This window comes from Pteronotus mesoamericanus, unplaced genomic scaffold, assembly GCF_021234165.1.
Source record: "Pteronotus mesoamericanus isolate MK-2021 breed Mesoamerican mustached bat unplaced genomic scaffold, CSHL_Meso_final scaffold_54, whole genome shotgun sequence".
In the NCBI taxonomy this organism is placed as follows: domain Eukaryota; kingdom Metazoa; phylum Chordata; class Mammalia; order Chiroptera; family Mormoopidae; genus Pteronotus; species Pteronotus mesoamericanus.
The window spans coordinates 32441235-32463020 of record NW_026555321.1 but is presented as its reverse complement, the minus strand read 5'-3'; the positions used below and the strand labels follow the sequence as shown (position 1 = coordinate 32463020).

Here is a 21786-nt window from a genome sequence, read left to right as displayed (position 1 = left end):
GTGCTCACTGCGGCAGCACATACACTAACATGGGAACAGTACAGAGGTTAGCATGTCCCCTGCGCAAGGATGACATGCAAATTTGTGAAGCAGTCTATATTAAAAAAAAAATAAGGTGATGTTGGACTGAGCATCTGGCTGAGAAGAGATGCCCTCAGGGCACATCCAGCCAATATCCTACCAAAGAGAGCCTTGTAACTTGCCAGATACCCTTATGTCTAAGTTAAGTATTCAGTTACGTTAAACAGTTATTAAGCTCTTAAAACATTCTAGGTCCCCTGATCTTTGCTTTACATGTATTGTCTCATTTAATTTTCACAATAATCCTATGAGATTGCATTATAGGCTGAGCTGTGCCCTCTCTACCAATTTATATATTGAAGTACTAACCTCTAGTACCTCAGGATGTGACTGTATTTGGACATAGGCCCTTTAAAGAGGTAATTAAGGTAAAGTGAGGTCATGCAGGTGAGCCCCAATCCAATATGACTGCCCTTATAAGAAGAGATTAGGACGTATAACACACAGACCAAGGAACCACCATGGAGGGACACAGTGAGAAAGCAACCACAGGAGAGAGGCCTCAGAAGAAAGCAAACTTGACAACAACAGACTTGATCTTGGACTTCTACCCTCCAGAACTGTGAGAACACAAATGTCTATTGTTTAAGCCACCCAGTCTGTAGTATTTTGTTATGGTAGCCCTAGGAAATTAATACAGGTAGACACTACTATATGGCCATTTTACAGAGGTCAAATGACTTCCCCGAAGTCACACCTCTAGCAAGTGGAGGGGCTGAGATCTCCAAATATTCTCCACTAAAGTGTCCATACTTAATTACTGCACTATATAGATAATTCCGTAGAATGGATTCAATTTTTCTCAATTACTTTTTTTCCTTTTTTAAGTCCATATCATTTAATTATGAGCACCTGCACTGGCAGCAGACTTTTGGGTTCAAGTCTCATTTCTGCTCATGATTGCACTTAAGCCTCAGTTTCCTCAGCTGTAAAGTGAGATGACGATAGTAGTATCTCCAAGTGCTCAGGAAGGTTGAATGAGATATTGTGCACATCAAATACTGAGGACTTGGAAAACATTCAAAGCTATTTGCTGTTATCATTGCGTTGCTAGAAAGTGGTAGTTTCAGGATTCAAACCTGGGACTGGTTTGGTCAAAGCTAGTGCACATAACCCTTACATTGAACTGTTCAAAGTTGCTGAGCCCCTACGGAGAAGCATGGGAGCTATGGAGTCAGACAAATGGGTATTTGTATTCTAACCCTAATACCCAACAACTGCGTGGGACTGGGTAAGTTATTTAAATTTTCTGAACCTCATTTTTTAATCTGTAAAATTGAACTAACAAATTCTTAACCTCACATGATTTAAATGAGGTAAAATGTGAGATGTTGGTTACATAGTAAATGCTCAATAAACAGTAGAGAGGATTTCATCTTTTGTAAAAGGTTATGTTCTAAAGACAAAATGCAATCAAGGAGGAGTATGGTATAAATTATCTTTTATTACCAGCATGTGTTTCTGCACAAATGCTTTCTTTTTAGAGAAAGCTGGCAACAACAAAGCCATGTTACAAGACTTTAAGACATTAAAACATTAAGGTCCCTGAAAATGTCTATGAGAAAAAAAATACCCTTTAAAAAATCCCTTATTTGTCCATAGAGTACAATAAACAAGGTTTCATGTATGCCATCCCATCCTGTCTTTCTTAGGTACTAAAGTTTAAAAAAACTGAAAAGAAAGAAACGAAAGGGAACTCTATTTTCAGGTACAGAGCCATTCAAACCATTCTGCTTTTAAAATATTATTAATTCTTTAAAAATGAGGGATAGGTGGAAAATTCTAAAGGATTCATATTTTTATCTGTATGTAGAATTTCCTCCTTACTTATCCATAAAGTCTCCAAAACATGAGAACAAAAATAGATTAATTTTTACTTGTGAGTATTAAATAACACTGTCGCCTCTTAAGGGGTCAATCATTAAATGTGTATGTGAAACTGTAATGAAACAGCTGTGGGCCCTGGCTGGGTGGCTCAGTTGCTGGAGCACCCTCTCATACACCCAAAGGTTGCAGGTTTGATTTCTGGTCAGGGTGCGTATGGAAGGCGACCAACCAATGTTTCTCTCTCTCTCCTCTCCTCCCCACTCCCTGTCTCTTCCTCTTTCTCTAAAGTCAATAGGTATATCCTTGGGTAAGGATTTAAAAAGAAAAGTCAAGTCTATGGTGTTTGTCCAGTAATCCTTTTCCTTTTCTTCTGGTAATAGTATCCAGCTTCTGTTAGAAAACTGCCACCCCTTTTCTCTCTCTGGACAGGATGGATATGGGTACCACGCCAGCCAGTTATAGTACCTGTCTTAGTCAGCTCTGGCTGCTATACCAGGGTACTATAGACTATGCGGCTTAAATAACAAACATTTCTTCTTTATGATTCTGGAGACTGGAGATCAGGGTGCCAGTATGGTGAGAGCTCTCTTCCTGATTGTTGTCTTCAAGTGGCGGAGAGAATTCTAGTTTAGGACACTAATTTCATTATGGAGGCTCTACCCTCATGACTTCATCTAAACCTAATTGCCTCCCATTAATTTAATTTGATTTAATTTGCATTTCCCTAATGCCTGGGGATGTTAAACATATTTGATATGCTTATTGTTTGTATATCTTCTTTGAAGAAATGTCTATTTTCTAATTTTTGTATTGGGTTGATGAGTTGTAGGAGTACTTTTTTTTCCTAGAGTGAGAGAGAGACACAGAGAAACATCGCTTTGTTTTTCCACTTATCTATGTTTCCATTGGTTGCTTCTTGTTTGTGTCCTGATCAGGGATCAAACCCACAAACTTGGGGTATCAGGATGGTGCGCTAACCTAACTGAGCTACCCAGCCAGGGCCGAGTTGTGGGAGTTTTTATATTTTCAGAATATTAACTATATGTCACATATATGGTTTGCAAATACTTTTTACCATACCGTGGGTTGTCTTTCAACTCTCTTAATAGTGTCCTTTGATGTACAAATGTTTTAAATTTTGATGAAGTCTAGTTTATCATTTTTTTTATATTGTTGCCTGTGCTTTTTGTGTCATATCCAAGAAATCATTGCTAAATCCAGTGTCATGAAACCTTTTCCTATGTTTTCTAAGAGTTTTATAGTTTCAGCTCTTACACTTAGGTCTTTGATCAATTTGGATTAATTTTTCCATATAATGTAAGGCAACAGTCCAACTTCATTTTTTGCATGTGGCTATTTAGTTGTCCCAGCACCATTTATTGAAAAGACTGTCCTTTCCCCACTGAATGATTATGGCACCCTTCTTGAAAATGAATTGACCATACATATGAGGGTTTATTTTTAGGCTATTTTATGCCATTGGTCTGTATGTCTATCCTTATGCCAGTACTGCTGTTTTCAAAGAATCAATGTTTCAGTGGTTTTAATCATGTTAAATCTAAACATGATAGATTGTTGCCAGTATGCAGAAGTTTCACTGCATTTTATTCATGTTTTAAGAAATTTTCTGAAGTTTGGCATTGACATGTCATGCATTATAATTTCTCCCATGTAAAATAATGGGAACCAGGCTTCCTTCCTGTCTATTTTCATAAAGAATATGTGGTTTCTAACACAGATTACTAAACAAGAGATTCCTGTATTTTATATCTAAACTTTATTGGTTATTTCTATATCTTTAGACATTTATACTTAACATGAACTCTGAAATAAATTAAGATCTTTATGTTCCTTCTATACAGATATAGCTCTTAGAAAATTTTAACTCAGAGCCATATTCTTCCATCTTCTAGTTAAAACCCCAAAGGGTAACTCTTAAAAGTCAGATTTATCAAAGTATTGTTTACATGCAATAAAATCCATACTTTTCAGTATTGACAAATACATGCAGTTGTGTAACCACTACCAAAACTGAGATATAGATCCACCACCTCCCAAAGTTTCTTGCTTTTCCTTTGATGTTGGCTTCTCACCACATCCTGAATCCTGGACAACCATGTGATTGTTTTTTATCTATATGGGTTTTGCCTTTTCAACAATGTCACATATGGAATCATATAGTATGTAGCATTTTGAGCCTGACTTCTTTAACTTGGCATAATGAATTTCAATTCAACCATGCTTTTGGGTACATCAGTATTTGATTCTTTTTAATTGCTGCAGAGTGATCTACTGCATAAATATAGTTTTTTATCTGTTCACCAATTTGAAGGTCATTTCAATTGTTTCACATTTTGAGAATTACAAATAAAGCTTCTATAAACATCTCATGTATAGGGTTTTTTTTGCCCATTTTCTATTGGGCTGTTCATTATCTTGTAATAAAGTTTTGAGAGTTCTTTATATACTGTGAATACAAGTCCTTATTAGATACATGTTTTGCAAACATTTCCTCCCAATTTTAGGCTCATCTTTTCATTTAACAGTATCTTTTGAAGAACAAAAGTTCTTCACTTTGGTAAAGTCCAGCTTATCATTTTTTTATTTTATGGATTATTTTTTCATATAATACCTTTTTAAAATATAATATAAAGATATAATATCTTTTTATATAATATCCTTTTGTGTTACATATTTTATATAATATAACAGGTTAGGGTTGGAATTCATCTTTTGCATATGGATATCTCATTGTTCTGGCACTACTTGTTCAAACGACGTCTTTCTTCTTTTCAATAGCTTTTGCACCTTTGTCAAAAATTAACTGAAACAGCACTGGCCAGGCAGCTCAGTTGGTTAGAGCATGATCCCAATACACCAACATTGGGGGTTCGATCCTGGGTCAGGTCACATACAAGGGGTAAAACCGTTAATGCATAGATAAGTAGAAAAACAAAGTGATTTTTCATTCTCTCACTCTAAATCAACAAAAAAAATCAATCAAAACACATTGAGATACCTCTTCACACCCACCAGGGTGGCTAAAGTTAAAAAGATAATAACAGTGTTGCAGAAAATGTGGAGAAATTAGAACCCTCATACATTAATGGAGGGAATGTAAAATGGAATACGTACTTTGGAAAACAATTTGGAAGTTTCTGAAAATGTTAAACATAATAATACCATATGGCCCAGCAATTCCACTCCATGGATAGGTATACAATGATTAGACCACATCCTCAGTTCTGTGGCACATAGAAAGGCTATAAGAGGCAAAAATGAGTGCTCCTGGGGAACTCTCAATGACTAGCAGATGGCATAGACACAAATTCTCACGCTGGTTCTAAACTGACCATATGGAGCTTTATACACCCTAAGCACAGACAGTTCAACTTAATTTAGGGGCAACAGAACGCTGTGCATGTGTTCCAAGATCAATGTCTTCCGAAGAGCAAATGTATGTACACACAAAAACGTGGGCATGAATGTTCATAGCAGCATAATAGCCCACAAGTGGGGACAACACAAATGTCCATCAACTGATGAGTAGGTTCATAAAATGATACATTTTCTTTTTAATTATATTTTATGATTATGCTATTACACTTGTCCCAATTTTTCCCCTTTGTCTACCTCCACCCAGTGCCCCCACCCCCTCAGGCAATCCCCACACCATTGTTCTTTTCCATGGGTCATGAGTATAAGTTCTTTGGCTACTCCATTTCCTAAGCTGTACTTTACATCTCCATGGCTATCCTGCAACTACCTATTTGTACTTCTTAACCCCCTGACCTGTTCACTCATTCCCCCATACCCCCTCCATCTGGTAACCATCAAACCCTCTCCATCTCTGCGATTCTGTCTCTGTTCTCCTTGTTTGCTTAGTCTGTTTTGTAGATTCAATTGTTGATAGATATATATTTATTGCCATTTTATTGTTCATAGTTTTGATCTCCTTTTTCTAAATAAGTCCCTTTAACATTTCATATAATAATGGTTTGGAGATGATGAACCCCTTTAGTTTTTTCTTGTCTGGGAAGCTCTTTATCTGCCTTTCAATTCTAAATGATAGCTTTCCTGGGTAGAACAATCTTGACTGTAGGTCCCTGTTCTTCATGACTTTCAACATTTCTTGCCAATGCTTCTAGCCTGCAAAGTTTCTTTTGAGAATTCAGCTGACAGTCTTATGGTAACTCCCCTTAAAGGGTTTAAAGTGGGGGAAATCAGGCCAACTGTAATAGCATCATCAGTAAAATATAATTTAAAAAATAAGAATCACACAGTCATTTCAACAGATGCAGAAAATTCTTTTAACAAAACTTGACATCATTTCATGATAAAATATGTCACAACTTTGGTATAGAAGAAACATACCTCAATGTAACAAAGACTATATATGACAAACCCACAGGTAATCTCATAATCAATGGTAGAAGTTTGGAAGCTTTCTCTCTAAGATCAAGAACAAGAAAAGCATACCCGCTCTCACTGTTCCTATTCAACACAGGACTAGAAGTTCTAGACAGAACAATTAGGCAAGAAAAATATGCAAAAGGCATCCAAATCAGGAAGGAAGAAGTAAAATTGTCTCTGTTTGCTGATGACATGATCTTGTATATACAAAATTCCTAAATATGTCTCAAAAGAACTATTAGAACTAATAAACAAATTCAGTAAACTTTCAGGATACAAAATCAACATATAAAAATCAATTGTGGGAACATTTAAGATCTTTCTCCTCTGCATATGTCCTCGGTTGGGCTCAAATAAAAATTTTCTTTAAAAAGTCAATTACATTACTATACATTAACACAGAACTATCTAAAAAAGAATAAATAATCCTGCTTAGCATCAAAAACAGTAAGATACTTAGGAATAAAGTTAACTAAGGAAGTGAAAGATTAGTACTCAAAAAAACTGTAAGACATTGAAGAAAACACAAATAAATGGAAAGATATCCCATGTTCATGGATCAGAAGAATTAATATTGTTAACATGTCAATACTACTTAGAGCCACCTGTATAGTCAATATAACCCCTATCAAAATCCTAGTGTGGGTGTGGATAAATGGCAACTTTCATTCATTGCTGGTGGGAATGCAAAAATAGCATGTCACTTTGGAAGACACTAATAGTTTCACATAAAGTAAACTAACCATTACCATAGCATCCAAAAATCACACTCTTTGGTATTTACTCAAAGGAGGTGAAAATATATGTCTGCACAAAAACCTGCACATGAATGTGTATTGCAGTTTTTTTCATAACTGTCAAAACTTGGAAGCAAGCAAGATGTTTTTCAGTAGGGGAATGGATATATGTGTGTATATATATATACATATACACATATATATATTTACATACACACACATATATATATGCAATATCCAGACAATGAAATATTATTCAGTGCTAAAAAAGAGAGAGAGAGAGATTTCCAGTCAGGTTGAAGATGTAGGTAAACACAGACCACCTCCTCGCACAACCACATCAAAATTACAACTAAACTATGGAATAACCATAACTCAGAACCATCAGAAATCAAGTTGAATGGAAGTCCAACAACTACAGAATTAAAGAAACCACATCCACCCAAACTGGTAGGAGGAGCAGAGACGTGGAATATGCTGGTCCCACATACACATGTGGTAGATAAAAATTCTGGAGGAATAATTCAGGGGTAAGAGGTCCTGGCCCAACATAAGGACCTCCAGCCCAGGGTTCCAGTGCCAAGAAGATAAGTCCCCACAAATTCTGGTTGTAAAATCCAGCAGGGGATTGAGTTGGTGGAAGAAACTGTTGGATTCCCAAGCAGTTCCCCTTAAAGAACCCACATATGGACTTACTCAGACTCAATCCCTCTGAGTTCCGGCACCCAGGTAGCAGCCTGAAAGGCACCACTGGCATACAGGGAAGAACTGAAGTGCCTGGCTCAAGGCAAGAGCCGGGGCACAGTTTCTCACAGACAGAAAGGTGAGTAGAGGTCATTGCCCCTTTTCTGAACCCTACCCACACAGAGTCACAGATTCTACAGGTAGATGCCATATCTGAGATTCCATCAACCTGGCTAACATTGTTCACTCCACCCAAGAGATTCCCTGAAGTTCTGTCCCACCCAAATTACAGCCCACGCAAGCTGTTAACAGTGGCTTTTCCATGTGAACGGCTCATGCTTCACAACTTCTTAAATCCTCTCACAAGCCACAACTAGCCTCAGTGAGCCCCTAGCTGCCATACCTCTTGCTAAGTGACCTTGGCCTGGCACTAGCAACAAGCAGCCTAGACTCACAGCTTAGCTTTTCCTGGGAACCTCCAAGCCCAGCACAAGTAGCAAACATCTCAGATTGCTTTATAACTCATGCAATATGGGCCCTGGGAAGAACACAGGTTGGGGCTGACCTTGTCCTGCACCACTTGGGACACCCCAGAGCCTGCACACCCAGTGGATGGCTGCAGACCACATCAGAGCACCACCACCCTACCTCTGCACACCTGAGTCTTGACAGATGGCGGAGATTAGGAGTGAGTGGTAAGAGCTAGTTCTTGCAGCTGACCGGCCTGGATAAATCCCTCCCATTAACCTGCCAACAGCAATCAAAGCCCAACTACAAGAAGAGGGTGTACTCAGCCCACATGAAGATGACACCTCAAGTATCCAGCTTAGGTGATAGGGGAGGCTGTGCCATTGGACCCTAGAGGACACCTACTACATTAGGCCACACTACCAAGACAGGGAATTACAATAACTCTACCTAATATGTAGAAACAAACACAGGGAGACTGCCAAAACAAGGAGACAAAGAAACATGGCCCAAATGAAAGAAAAGAACAAAACTCCAGAAAAAAGAACTAAATGAATTGGAGATAAGCAATCTCTCAGATGCAGAGTTCAAAATACTGCTTATAAGTATGCTCAAGGTCATTAGTGAGGACCTCAACGGCATAAAAAAAGATACAGTCAGAAATAAAGGATACACTAACTGAAATTTTTAAAAAAATTTACAAGGAAACAACAGTAGAGTGGATGAATATGAGAGTAAAATCAATGATTTGGAACATAAGGAAGCAAAAAACAACTAATCAGAACAATTAAAAAAAGAATTCAAAAAAATAAGGATAGTGTAAGGAGCCTCTAGGAAAACTTCAAGCTTTCCAACATTTGTGTCATAGGGGTGCCACAATGCCACAAGAAGAGAAAGAGCAAGAAATTGGAAATCTATTTGAAAAAATAATGAAAGAAAACTTCCTTAATTTGGTGAAGGAAATAAACATGCAAGTCCAGTAAGCACCGATAGTCCCAAACAAGATGAGTACAAAGAGGCCCACTCCAAGACACATCATAATTAAAATGTCAAAGGTTAAAGATAAAGAAAGAACCTTAAAAGCAGCAAGAGAAAAGAAATTAGTTACCTACAGAGGAGTTCCCATAAGACTGTCAGCTGATTTTTTAAAAGAGACTTTGCAGTCTACAAGGGATTGGCAAGATATAGTCAAAGTCATGAAAAGCAGGGACCTACAGCCAAGGTTGCTCTATCCAGAAAAGCTATCATTTAGAATAAAAAAGTAGACAAGAAAAATTAATGGAGTTCATCATCAGCAAACATTATAATGTGAAATGTTAATGAGACTCATTTAAGAAGAAGGTTGTCCAATGGGCAAGATGTGTGGGGGAATGGGTGAAGATGTAGAGCATTAAGAATTACAAACTGGTAGTTACTGAATAGCCATGGGGATGTAAAGTACAGTATAGGAATCAGAGTAGCCAAAGAACTTATACACATGACCCATGGACATGAACCATGTTGTGCGGATTGCCTGAGGGAGTTGTTGTGTGGGGTGGAGTGGTGCAAAGGGGGAAAATTAGGACAACTGTAATAGCACAATCAATAAAATATAATAAAAAAAGAAAGGAAAAATAAATGAGCTATCAAGCCTTCAAAAGACATGAAAGAAACTTAATGCGTATTTCCAGTGCTGAAAAAAGCCAATCTAAAAAGGCCACATACCATATGATTCAAACTACATTATATTTGGAAAAGGCAAAACTATGGAGACAGTGGATTATAGAAATATTCTATAGAAACATTTCTCATTTTCTCTGGCAGTGCCTGTAAGTATCATCAATTCTTCATCAACTTTTGAAATCACTTCTTTGCTTGGAGGGGTGGAATGGATTCTGACCCTTTATGTATATTTGTATTTATAGCAAGGATTAAAGATTCTCAGGTTAACTTTTTGACAATGACAGAAGAGACCCAAGAACTTTTCATCTTTCCACTCTACAATCCATCTGTAATAGTCTTCATCATAACCACAGATGGCTGCAGCAGACATGGCTGTGCCCAGAGAATAAGAAGGAGGCACTCCTTCCCATGCATCTCTTTCTATTAGAGACACTTTTTCCCACAGTCTCTTTGTAGACTTTTCCTCAGATCCAATTGACCAGGATTATGTAACCTGCATATATCTATCCATGAGAGAGGAAGGTGGTCTCTTCAGTCCACCATATTGGCTGAAATTCAGTATTACTTTTATAATTAGAATAAAATAGTTCCAATTTAGCTTTAAAAATCTGTCCCAAGAATCTCAGTCATTTTAACTATCCTCCCAGCCATCAACTCTAGTAAGAAACCCAATCTATTGAGAAAACTCAACTGATTTGGATTGTCCCACTCAGGCAAATACCTAAGGCTCTGCCCCTTACAACATGACAGATGTGCCTGACACAAAGAAATATGGTCCATATCCCATCTTAGAATTCAAAGTAATGACTTAAAATTTTAACTCTGGACTTCCAGCCAAGATGGACGCATAGGTAGATATGCTTTGCCTCATTGAACAATCAAAAGAAGGACAACAACAAATTTAAAAACAAAAAATACCCAGAACTGCCAGAAAATCAAACTGTATGGAACTCCAACTACCAAGGAGTTAAAGAAGAAACATTCACCAAGACTAGTAGGAGGGGTGGGGCCGGGCAGCCGGGGCAGAGAGGACACACAGCAAGGCTATAGCTGGAGGCCCACGTAGGACTGGGCAGTCTCACATTTGTCTGCAGATAAACCGGAAGGAACAGCTGGGCAGTGAAACAGGCAGTGTGATCCAGGTTTCCAGTGTGGGAAAAGAAAGCCTCAAAACCTCTGGAGGTAAAAACTTGTAAGGTTTATGGCAGCAGTAGAAACTCCAAGCCTCACAGGAGAGTCCACTGGAGAGACCCACAGGGTTCTAGAACATACACAAACCCACCCATTCACGAATCAGCACTGGAAGGGCCCAATTTGCTTGCAGGTAGTAGGGAAAGTGACCAAAAGTCGTCGGAGAGCTGAGTAAGTGGCATTGTTCCCTCTCAGACCCCTCCACCACATACAGCATCACAACTCACCCACCTGGGTTGCCCTGCCCTAGCGAATACCTAAGGCTCCGCCCCTTCCAATGTAACAGGCATGCTGAGACAAAGAAATATGGCCCAAATGAAAGGACAGATCAAAATCCCGGAAAAAGAACTAAGCGACAAAGAGATGGCCAACCGATCAGATGCAGAATTCAAAACACTGGTAATAAGGATGCTCACAGAAATGACTGAATATGGCTGAAAACTAAAGAAGTGAAAGCTATATAAAGTGAAATAAAGCAAAATATACAAGGAACCAACAGTGAAGGGAAGGAAACCAGAATTCAAATCAACAATTGGGAACCAAAGGAAGAAATAAACTTCAGAAAATGAAGATGGCGCAGGAGTGAGTAGAAGTCACATGGACCTCCTCCCAGGACCAATCTGGAATTACAACTAAATTGTGGAGAAATCACCTGGAACAAACAACTGAACAATGGCGAGAGAAGAGCCTTATAACCTCAGACAGACAAAAGAATCTGCTTTAGCACAATCTAACTGGTAAGGAGTGCGGTAGAGACTCAAGAAGGCAGGTGGGGCACCCATGGCCAGCAGCACCAGAGCGATATTGAAAGGGCCATTTGGATCCCCCTGAGAAGAGTGGGGTCTAAACCAAAAGTGGGGATCTCCAGCCTACAGCACCAGAGCCCAAAAAGTACACAGACAACAGCTGTGAAAAGCAGAAGGGTTGCTCTCTGCCAGAAACAGGTGGCTGGAGACGCAAAGAGCCGTTTAAAGGACAAACGCATATATTTTTTTGCAGGAACTTTGCCTGGTCTCTGGCAAAGACAGACCAGATGTGGGCTAGAGATGCCTGAGGAGAGACTGGGGAAGGAGGCTTTGGGGAGAGAACTGAGAAAATGGCTGGCGGGATCTCGGTGTTGACTCCTCCCCCATATGGTAGCAACCATCTGGCTCAGGCAGAGACCACTCCCCTGAGCAGCAGCAGTGGGAGGGGACCCAATAACCCCGCCCCCAGGAGGGACTCTACCTCTCCCTGAGCTGTCTAAGCCAGCCTGCTGAGTGCAGAGTGAATACATTAACAGCTGAAGGAGACAGCCACCGACAATAGATTCCTGGAAGTCTTGAACAGGCTGCCTAAGGTCAGGCAGGGACAACATCTGACATCATCAGAGGCAGATCCAGAAAGTGAAAACAGCAGTCTCCAACTATAGAAGTTCACACCACAAAGTCAGGGGATCAAGACAGATCAACTTAAGAATCAGAAGCAAAAGAGAAGAGTCTCACAAATAATGGGAAGACAAAGAGATACCCCCCACGCAAAAGGAAAGGAGCAATCCCCAGAAAGGCAACTCAGTAAAATAGAGGCAAGGAAACTATCAGATATTGAGTTCCAAACAATGGTTCTCAGGAAGCTCAATGAGCTCAGAGAGAATTACAAAAAAACTACAGGGAAACTATGAGGAACTTACTGCAAGCTATAACATCTTGAAAAAGGACATAGAAACTATCAATGAGACACAAGAGGAAATTAAGAATACAACTTCTGAATTGAAGAACACAGTAGAAGGAATCAAAAACAGGCTAGGTGAAGCAGAGGGCCGAATCAGCGAGCTGGAGGACAAGGCAGAAAAAAGCTCCCAGAAAGAGCAAGAAAATGAAAAAGGACTCAAAAAGAATGAAGAAGCATTGAGGGAAATGCAGGACAACCTGAAACGTAATAATATCCATATATTGGGGATACCAGAAGGAGAAGAAGAGGAGCAAGAGAGAGAGAACCTGTTTGAAAAAGTAATGATGGAAAACTTCCCTAATTGGAGCAGAGAAAAAAAAATCACACAAGTCCAGGAAGCACAGAGGGTCCCATTCAAGAGGAACCCAATGAGGCCCACTCCAAGACACATCATCATTAAAATGGCAAATATCAAAGACAAACAGAGAATCCTAAAGCAAGCAAGGGAGAAACAGGTAGTAACATATAAGGTAGCCCCAGTATGGCTAGCAGCTGACTTCTCAACAGAAACACTGCAAGTCAGGAGGGAATGGCAAGAAATATTCCAAGTCATGAAAAGGAAAGGCCTGCAACCAAGACTGCTCTACCCAGCAAGGCTCTCGATTAAAATGGAAGGCGAAATAAAGGAGTTTCCCAGACAAAAGAAGGCTAAAAGACTACACCTCCACCAAACCAGCGCTGCAAAATATGCAGAAAGGACTCCTTTAAGATGAAGAAAAAGTTTCTGTGAATACCCAGTTCCTTTCACAGTTGCCAATACTTGATATTACCAATATTTTTAATATGTATTAATCTGATTGTGACAATGATGTGTTATTTTAATTCTTCCTTTACTATTTGTTGAAACTAAACCTGTTTTAGTATATTTCTTGCCTATTTCTATTATTAAAAAAAAAGCTTTAAATGACTTTTTGGTTTTCTTTATCTGTTTATTGATTAAAGGTTTGTACAACTTTTTTCCCTAAAAAGAACCCCTATTAACAATGTTTTAGATGTGTTGCAAATACTTTTCTATTCTATTACTTGTCTTTTAACTTTTTTAATGTATATTACTATATAGTTAAATGTTTAATATAGTCATATTGTCAATATTTATAGTTTCTGTGTTAGAATATTTTACTTCAGGTCATGAAAAATATTAGTTCTATTTTCTCCTAAAATCCCTTAGATTCTACATACTGATTTGTAACTCACCTGGATATTTCTTGATAATGTGTGAAATAGGGCTCTATATTTGGTTTATTTCAAGTAATAGTGGTCATGTACCTTATTTGTTGAATAAGCCTTATTTTACCCATTAATTTGAAGTATCAACTTAATCATATATTTTATTGTTAGATATATACGTTTGTCTCTAGAATGCTCATTATATTTTATTGATCTACTTGATTATTTCTGTGCTAATGTCATGTTGGTTTAATTGCTGAGATTTTATAATGGTTTCAATTTTTTAAATATTTTATAATTAACTCTGACATTTAAAAATAAATAAAATCAATCTGCATTTAAGAAAGAAAGAGAGAGAGAAAGATGGAACTCCTAGCTTTTGCGACACATGGGTGGAACTGGAGGATATTAAACTAAGTGAAATAAGCCAGTTGATGAAAAACAAATACCATATGATCTCACCTATAAGTGGACTCTATTCAATAAAATAAACTAACGAACAAAATAAACCACAGGCATGGAAACATTGAGCAGACTGAAAGTGACCAGAGGGGATGGGGAAAGAGGACAATGGTGGAAAGAAGGGGAAGGGACTAGACAAAGAACATGTATGAATGACCCATGGACATGGACAACAGAGTGGGAATTGACTGTGGGAGCAGGGGCGGAGGGCAGTGGGATGGTGGAGGGCAGTAAAGGGGCTAAAATTGAGACAACTGTAATAGAATAAACACAATGTATAAATTAAAAAAGTGTATATTATTATAATTAAAAAAAGAAAAAAGAAAAGTACATGGACTTTGGAGCAAGACAGACAAGTTTATGCTGGGTTTCTAGGTTCTGCAACCTTGAGCAAGGCAACCTCCATTCTCTAAGCCTTAGATTTCCTTATCTGTAAAATGGGGACATTGGTATCTATGTCACTGGGTTATCGAAAGGATGAAAGGTAATAACATAAAGAACCAACACATAGCAGTAAAGAACAACTGTTTTCTTTGTTTTTCCCTTGTTGCACAAGATGACATGTAAATCAATTGAGTTTTCTTTTTTTTAAGTACCTTTTATTGATTATGCTATAGTTGCAACTGTAGTTGTCCCATTTTTCTCTGCTGTATCCTCCTCCACCTGGTACTCCCATTCAATCCAGCATTTCCTGCCCCTCCTTAGTTCATGTCTATGGGTTGTCCATATAAGTTCTTCAGCTTCTCCATTTCCTACACTATTCTTAACCTCCCCCTGTCTAGTTTGTACCTACAAATTATACTTCTTATTCTCTGTACCTTTTCACCCATTCTCCCCCTCTCCCTTCCCACTCATAACCCTCCACATGATCTCTATTTCTGTGATTCTGTTCCTGTTGTAGTTGTTTGCATAGTCTGTTTTTGTTTCTATTTTTTTAGGTTCAGTTGTTGATAGTTGTGAGTTTGTTTTCACTTTACTGTTCATAGTTTTGATCTTTTTTTCCTTAGATAAGTACCTTTAAACACTTCATATAATAAGGGCTTGGTAATGATGAACTCCTTTAACTTTTCCTTATCTGGGAAGCATGTTATCTGCCCTTCCCTTCTAAATTATAGTTTTGCTGGATAAAATAATCTAGGTTGTAGGTCCTTGCTTTTCATGACTTGAATACTTTGCAGCCCCTTCTTGCCTGCAAGGTTTCTTTTGAGAAATCAGCTGATAGTCTAATGGGAACTCCTTTGTAGGTAACTCTCTCCTTTTCTCTTCCTACTTTTAGGATTCTCTCATCTTTAATCCTGGGTAATTAATTATGATGTGTCTTGGTGTGTTCCTCTTTGGGTCCAATTTCTTTGAGTTTCTCTGAGCTCCCTGGACTTATATGTCTATTTCTTTTGTCAGATTGGGGAAGTTTTCCTTCATTATTTTTTCAAGTAAGTTTTCAATTTCTTGCTCTTCCTCTTCTCCTTCTGGCACTCCTATGATTCGGATGTTGCTATGTTTGAAGTTGCCCTGGAGGTTCTTAGGCCTCTCCTTACTTTTTTTGAATTCTTGTTTCTTCATTCTGTTCAGTTGAAGTTTATTTCTTTATTTTTAATTTTTAAATCATGTTTACTCTATTACAGTTGTCTCAATTTTCCTCCCTTGCCCCCATCCACCCATCCCACCCCCACCCCCTGCTCCTACAGTCAATCCATAATATTTAAAGCTGTTTGAAAATAATAGAAATAGGCAAGAAATATACTAAAACAGGTTTAGTTTCAACAAATAGTAAAGGAAGAATTAAAATAACACATCATTGTCACAATCAGATTAATACATATTAAAAATATTGGTAATATCAAGTATTGGCAACTGTGAAAGGAACTGGGTATTCACAGAAACTTTTTCTTCATCTTAAAGGAGTCCTTTCTGCATATTTTGCAGCGCTGGTTTGGTGGAGGTGTAGTCTTTTAGCCTTCTTTTGTCTGGGAAACTCCTTTATTTCGCCTTCCATTTTAATCGAGAGCCTTGCTGGGTAGAGCAGTCTTGGTTGCAGGCCTTTCCTTTTCATGACTTGGAATATTTCTTGCCATTCCCTCCTGACTTGCAGTGTTTCTGTTGAGAAGTCAGCTGCTAGCCATACTGGGGCTACCTTATATGTTACTACCTGTTTCTCCCTTGCTTGCTTTAGGATTCTCTGTTTGTCTTTGATATTTGCCATTTTAATGATGATGTGTCTTGGAGTGGGCCTCATTGGGTTCCTCTTGAATGGGACCCTCTGTGCTTCCTGGACTTGTGTGATTTTTTTTTTCTCTGCTCCAATTAGGGAAGTTTTCCATCATTACTTTTTCAAACAGGTTCTCTCTCTCTTGCTCCTCTTCTTCTCCTTCTGGTATCCCCAATATATGGATATTATTACGTTTCAGGTTGTCCTGCATTTCCCTCAATGCTTCTTCATTCTTTTTGAGTCCTTTTTCATTTTCTTGCTCTTTCTGGGAGCTTTTTTCTGCCTTGTCCTCCAGCTCGCTGATTCGCCCTCTGCTTCACCTAGCCTGTTTTTGATTCCTTCTACTGTGTTCTTCAATTCAGAAGTTGTATTCTTAATTTCCTCTTGTGTCTCATTGATAGTTTCTATGTCCTTTTTCAAGATGTTATAGCTTGCAGTAAGTTCCTCATAGTTTCCCTGTAGTTTTTTTGTAATTCTCTCTGAGCTCATTGAGCTTCCTGAGAACCATTGTTTGGAACTCAATATCTGATAGTTTCCTTGCCTCTATTTTACTGAGTTGCCTTTCTGGGGATTGCTCCTTTCCTTTTGCGTGGGGGGTATCTCTTTGTCTTCCCATTATTTGTGAGACTCTTCTCTTTTGCTTCTGATTCTTAAGTTGATCTGTCTTGATCCCCTGACTTTGTGGTGTGAACTTCTATAGTTGGAGACTGCTGTTTTCACTTTCTGGATCTGCCTCTGATGATGTCAGATGTTGTCCCTGCCTGACCTTAGGCAGCCTGTTCAAGACTTCCAGGAATCTATTGTCGGTGGCTGTCTCCTTCAGCTGTTAATGTATTCACTCTGCACTCAGCAGGCTGGCTTAGACAGCTCAGGGAGAGGTAGAGTCCCTCCTGGGGGCGGGGTTATTGGGTCCCCTCCCACTGCTGCTGCCCTGTGGCGGAGCAGTCCGCACTGGGATCCCGCCAGCTACCCTATCTATTCTCTCCCCAAAGCCTCTGTCCCCAGTCTCTCCTCAAGTGTCACGAGACGTCTCTGCTCCTTTAGCCAGGGATCTACTATCTGTGGCTGCCACTCTGCACTCAGCAGGCAGCTTAGAGAGCACAGGGCCAGGTGGAATCCCACCTGGGGGTGGGGCTATTGGGTCCTTTGATGCTGGTTCCACTCAAAGGGAGTGGTCTCCATCTGAGGAAGATGGTCTCTGTCGCATGGGGGAGGAGTCAGCACCCAGATCCCACTGGCTACTCTCTCAGTTCTCTTCCCAAAGCCTCCTTCCCCAGTCTCCCCTCAAGCGTCTCTAGCCCACTCTCCCCACCTTTGCCGGAGACCAGGGTTAGTGGCTGCAAATAAAAACTTATATGTTGGCCTTTTAAACAGTTCTTTGTGTCTCCAGCCGCCTGTCTCTGGCAGAGAGCAACCTTGCCGCTTTTCGCACCTGGCTGTTTTCTGTGTATCTTTTGGACTCTGGTACTGTGGGCTAGAGATCCCTACTTTTGGTTTAGACCCCACTCTTTTCGGGGGGGATCCAACTGGCTGTTTCAATATCCTTCTGGTGCTACCACCCGTGGGCGCCCCGCCCGCCTTCTCAGGTCTGTACTGCACTCCTTATCAGTTAGATTGCGTTAAAGCCGATTCTTCTGTCTCCAAGGTTACGAGGCTCCTCTCGTAACCATTGTTCAGTTGTTTGTGCCAGGTGATTTCTCCACAATTTAGTTGTAATTCCAGGTTGGTCCTGGGAGGAGGTCAGTGTGACTTCCACTCACTCCTCCGCCATCTTGATTCCCTCCCAAAGTCCATGTACTTTTCTTTGTACCATTTATTTATAAGGATCAGACCTAAGGATCAGGAATGTAATTTCCTGGATTTCAACTGGACCTGAAACATCTATCTTGAAGGCAGAAATCAGAGTGGAGTTTGTTGTTAAGTAATCCACCACACTGGCCCTTGATTCACAATAGAAGTGAAATTCTACCAGACTCTGGGGGTGCCATTTAGCAATATTAAATTTAGGGCATAAATTAGTCTGGCTGGAGAGTTAATTCCCCTTCTGGTTCAGGCAGTTATCACGAGAGATGTCTAGTGGGAATTCATCCTCCTGGTTCAGATTTTCTGTGTACAAGATTTCAGAAGAGCCAAACTTTCCCACAGTATCTCAACTGCTCTTCCTTGGCACTTAGCCCACTGGATTTGTTGTTTAACTTTCACCTTCCCTGCAAGACTGTGAACAGAAAAGCCCAAGGATTGCCTCACCTTGCTCACCACTGACTTCCAGGCCCTGCACAGTGCCTAGCACATAGTAGCACTCCATACAAGCTTCTTTTATTAGTTGATTGATTACTAAGTCATTGAAAGTTAGTCACTCAAAAGTTAAGTTTAACTGTTCATGTCAGGGTTTGCAAAACTCCCAATGGTCAGGTTAGAACCGGTAAGAGAAACTGCCTTGATGGCACCTCCTGGTCTTTGAGAGTTTTCCAGAGGAAATCACTGGGTGCCCTAATTGGTGTGGCTCAGTGGATTGAGCACTGGCCTGCAACCCAAAGCGTTGCTGGTTCGATTCCCAGTGTAGGGCACATGCCTGGGCTGCATGCAAGCCAGGTCCCTAGTGAGGGGTGTGCAAGATACAACCACACATTTATGTTTCCCTCTCTTTCCCCCTTCTCTTCTCTAAAAATAAAATAAATAAAATCTTTTTAAAATTCACTGGAAAGTCACTCCTTGTGTCTTTCCTGTGACCCAGCTGTGAAGTTGTAACCAAGTCACTGTTCCCTTCTTCCAGACTTCAGCCTTTCTTTCTTCCACCCCTCTCCTGGGTAACCACAAAAGACTCCTACACAGTGGTGTGTCCAAGAAAGAAGAACCCTAGCTCTTGGTCCATGCTTGAGAAGATTCCATATATCACAAACACACAGATAAGAAATTTTAGTAAAGAACATACAGGTATCCTGTCCTTTGAGATCTGGTGCTCAGTTCTGGCACTGTTCAACCCATAACCCTAAACGTCCACTCTCACAATGCAGAGCCATGCTTGCTCACACTTCTAAAGAAAAGACACTACATCTATATGGTTTTCAGTGTGTTGTGTCACTGCTAATATTCAAGACACTGTTTCATGGTGTGTGGTGAGGGGGTTGGGGATTTGAGTGGTAGAACTACTTGGATAAGAGAAAAGACAAATCAATGGATTTATCAAAGCCTTCCCTGTCAGATAGCATGACTGCCATAAATTTTTACACAACAAAGCATTGTTTCCCAGTAGTGCCAAGTGCTACTGCCTTGCTGCTTTCCAAGTTCCAATCCATGGTTGGAGAAGTGCTCACAGATTAGTTCTATATTCACAGGAGTTGCACATGGTAATAGTGATAAGTTTATTACCCTTAACGTGGCTTGCATAGTTGCTTAGATGTAACACGAGTGATATGTGATGCCAGTTCTTTACGCTGGCAGTGGGAGGGACACTGTTGTTGCAAATGGGCTTGCAAATGGCTTTACTTTTATCAAAATATTGAATTAAAATGTTCAACAATGAATTTCAGATTTACCTAAATAGTTTTGATTTTAAAATTAAACATTCAACCTTGGCTGGGTACCTCATTTGGTTAGAGCTTCCTGCTGATATGCCTAGGCTGCAGGTTCAGTCTCCAGTCAGGGCACATACGAGAAGCAGCCAATGGAGGCGTAAACAAGTGGAACAACAAATTGATGTTTTTCTCTCCCTCTCAAATCAATAAATAAAAAATTTAATATTCACTTAGTATAATTATATTTTGCCTTTTAATTTTAACAAGTGTTCACATTTCAGGAGAAAAATAATGTTTAAGAAACCATACATGAACAAGGATTTTTAAAATTTTAATATTTTACAGTTGTTAAAATGTCATTTTGGGTGAAAATATATTCAAATTTCATATAGTTTGAAAATAATTTTTAACCTTGCAATCATTACTGTCAATAGGACAGTTGTGAAAAAGTTTAACAACATAATTAGTGATAGTTCTGAAAGTACAGCAGGAAAAATGTATTTACTAGAATAAATTCATAATTATTTCTACATTATGTATCATGTTATTATTCTTCAAAACATCATAAGTCTATGAACAAAACATTCATAAAATTCACAATTCAATCATCTTTTCAAAATTCTGATATTACAATTTATTTTTAATAAATATTTTATTGTCCTATTACCGTTGTCCCAATTTTTCCCTCTTTGCTTTCATTCGCCCAGCCCACCCCCATTCCCACAGACAATCCCCACCCTGTTGAGGGGGAGGGGCTCTGTCCCGCAGAGCCACTCGAGGTCACCGTGGATGGGGAAATAAAATAAGTTGTTTCAGACACTTCTCAGTCTGCTAGGGAAAGGGGGTGGCGATTCCCTCCAGTGGAGAATGCCCTGAGCCCCTGTGCTCAATAGCTTTTATTGAAGGGTTATCAGCAGAGGATAGGTAGCAGGAATGTGCAGGTAATCTCATTACCTCAGTATGTTAATGTTTACAAAGAATAGGTGATGTTTGAGGAAGACAAAGGGCAGGAACACACCAATTTGCATGGGTCTGAGATGAGTAAACATAAGAGCACCAAATGGTTTAGGGTTGGGGTCTATGAATAATGTAAATTTCCTTCCCCAATGTGAGCTGATTATCATAACTTTAGGATAAACAAAACATGTTTCAAGGAGTGTAATTTACTTCCAGGCCTGATTTCCCCTGAGGAACCCCCAGATCCAGTTTAGGGCTGACTCTAGTATTGTTTCAAGCCTGAGCCAGGCGGGTGGAACAGAGCAGCCAAGAGATAAGGAGACTTCTTTCAGGTAGAATGAGGACTCCAGCCATGATAAAGCCGAGGGGTGAGGGTCTTTTGCCCCTTCTCTGTGCCCCCCAAGTCCTTCCCTGATGGCCCCCGTGTGACTGTGCCTGTCTTAGTCTGTCCCTGCCATGGAGGGGTCTTACCCATCCTTGACTAACCAGCCCTCCTCCGGGGCCAAGCAGGGTGATGTGAGGGAGGCAGGGGCTGCAACTCTGACATAGGGGGACAGTTTTGTCTCCTCAGTGGCCTCTTTTCCCAAGGCCTCCTAGATTAGCTCCAGCCTTGGGGCCCTCTCACCTGTCAGCGAGGCTACAGTCCCTGAAACCAGGCAGGACGGTTCCCAACCCCCTGCTGTCCATGTCCATAAATTCAGCCATG

At 39.8% G+C, this 21786-nt stretch overlaps 1 non-coding gene across 1 annotated transcript; it reads left to right on the top strand.

The window, feature by feature from the left end:
- LOC129061093 (U6 spliceosomal RNA) lies at positions 1–104 on the top strand. Its single transcript, XR_008528067.1, has one exon. It is a non-coding gene; the product is annotated as a U6 spliceosomal RNA (small nuclear RNA).
- Positions 105–21786: the final 21682 nt, after the last annotated feature.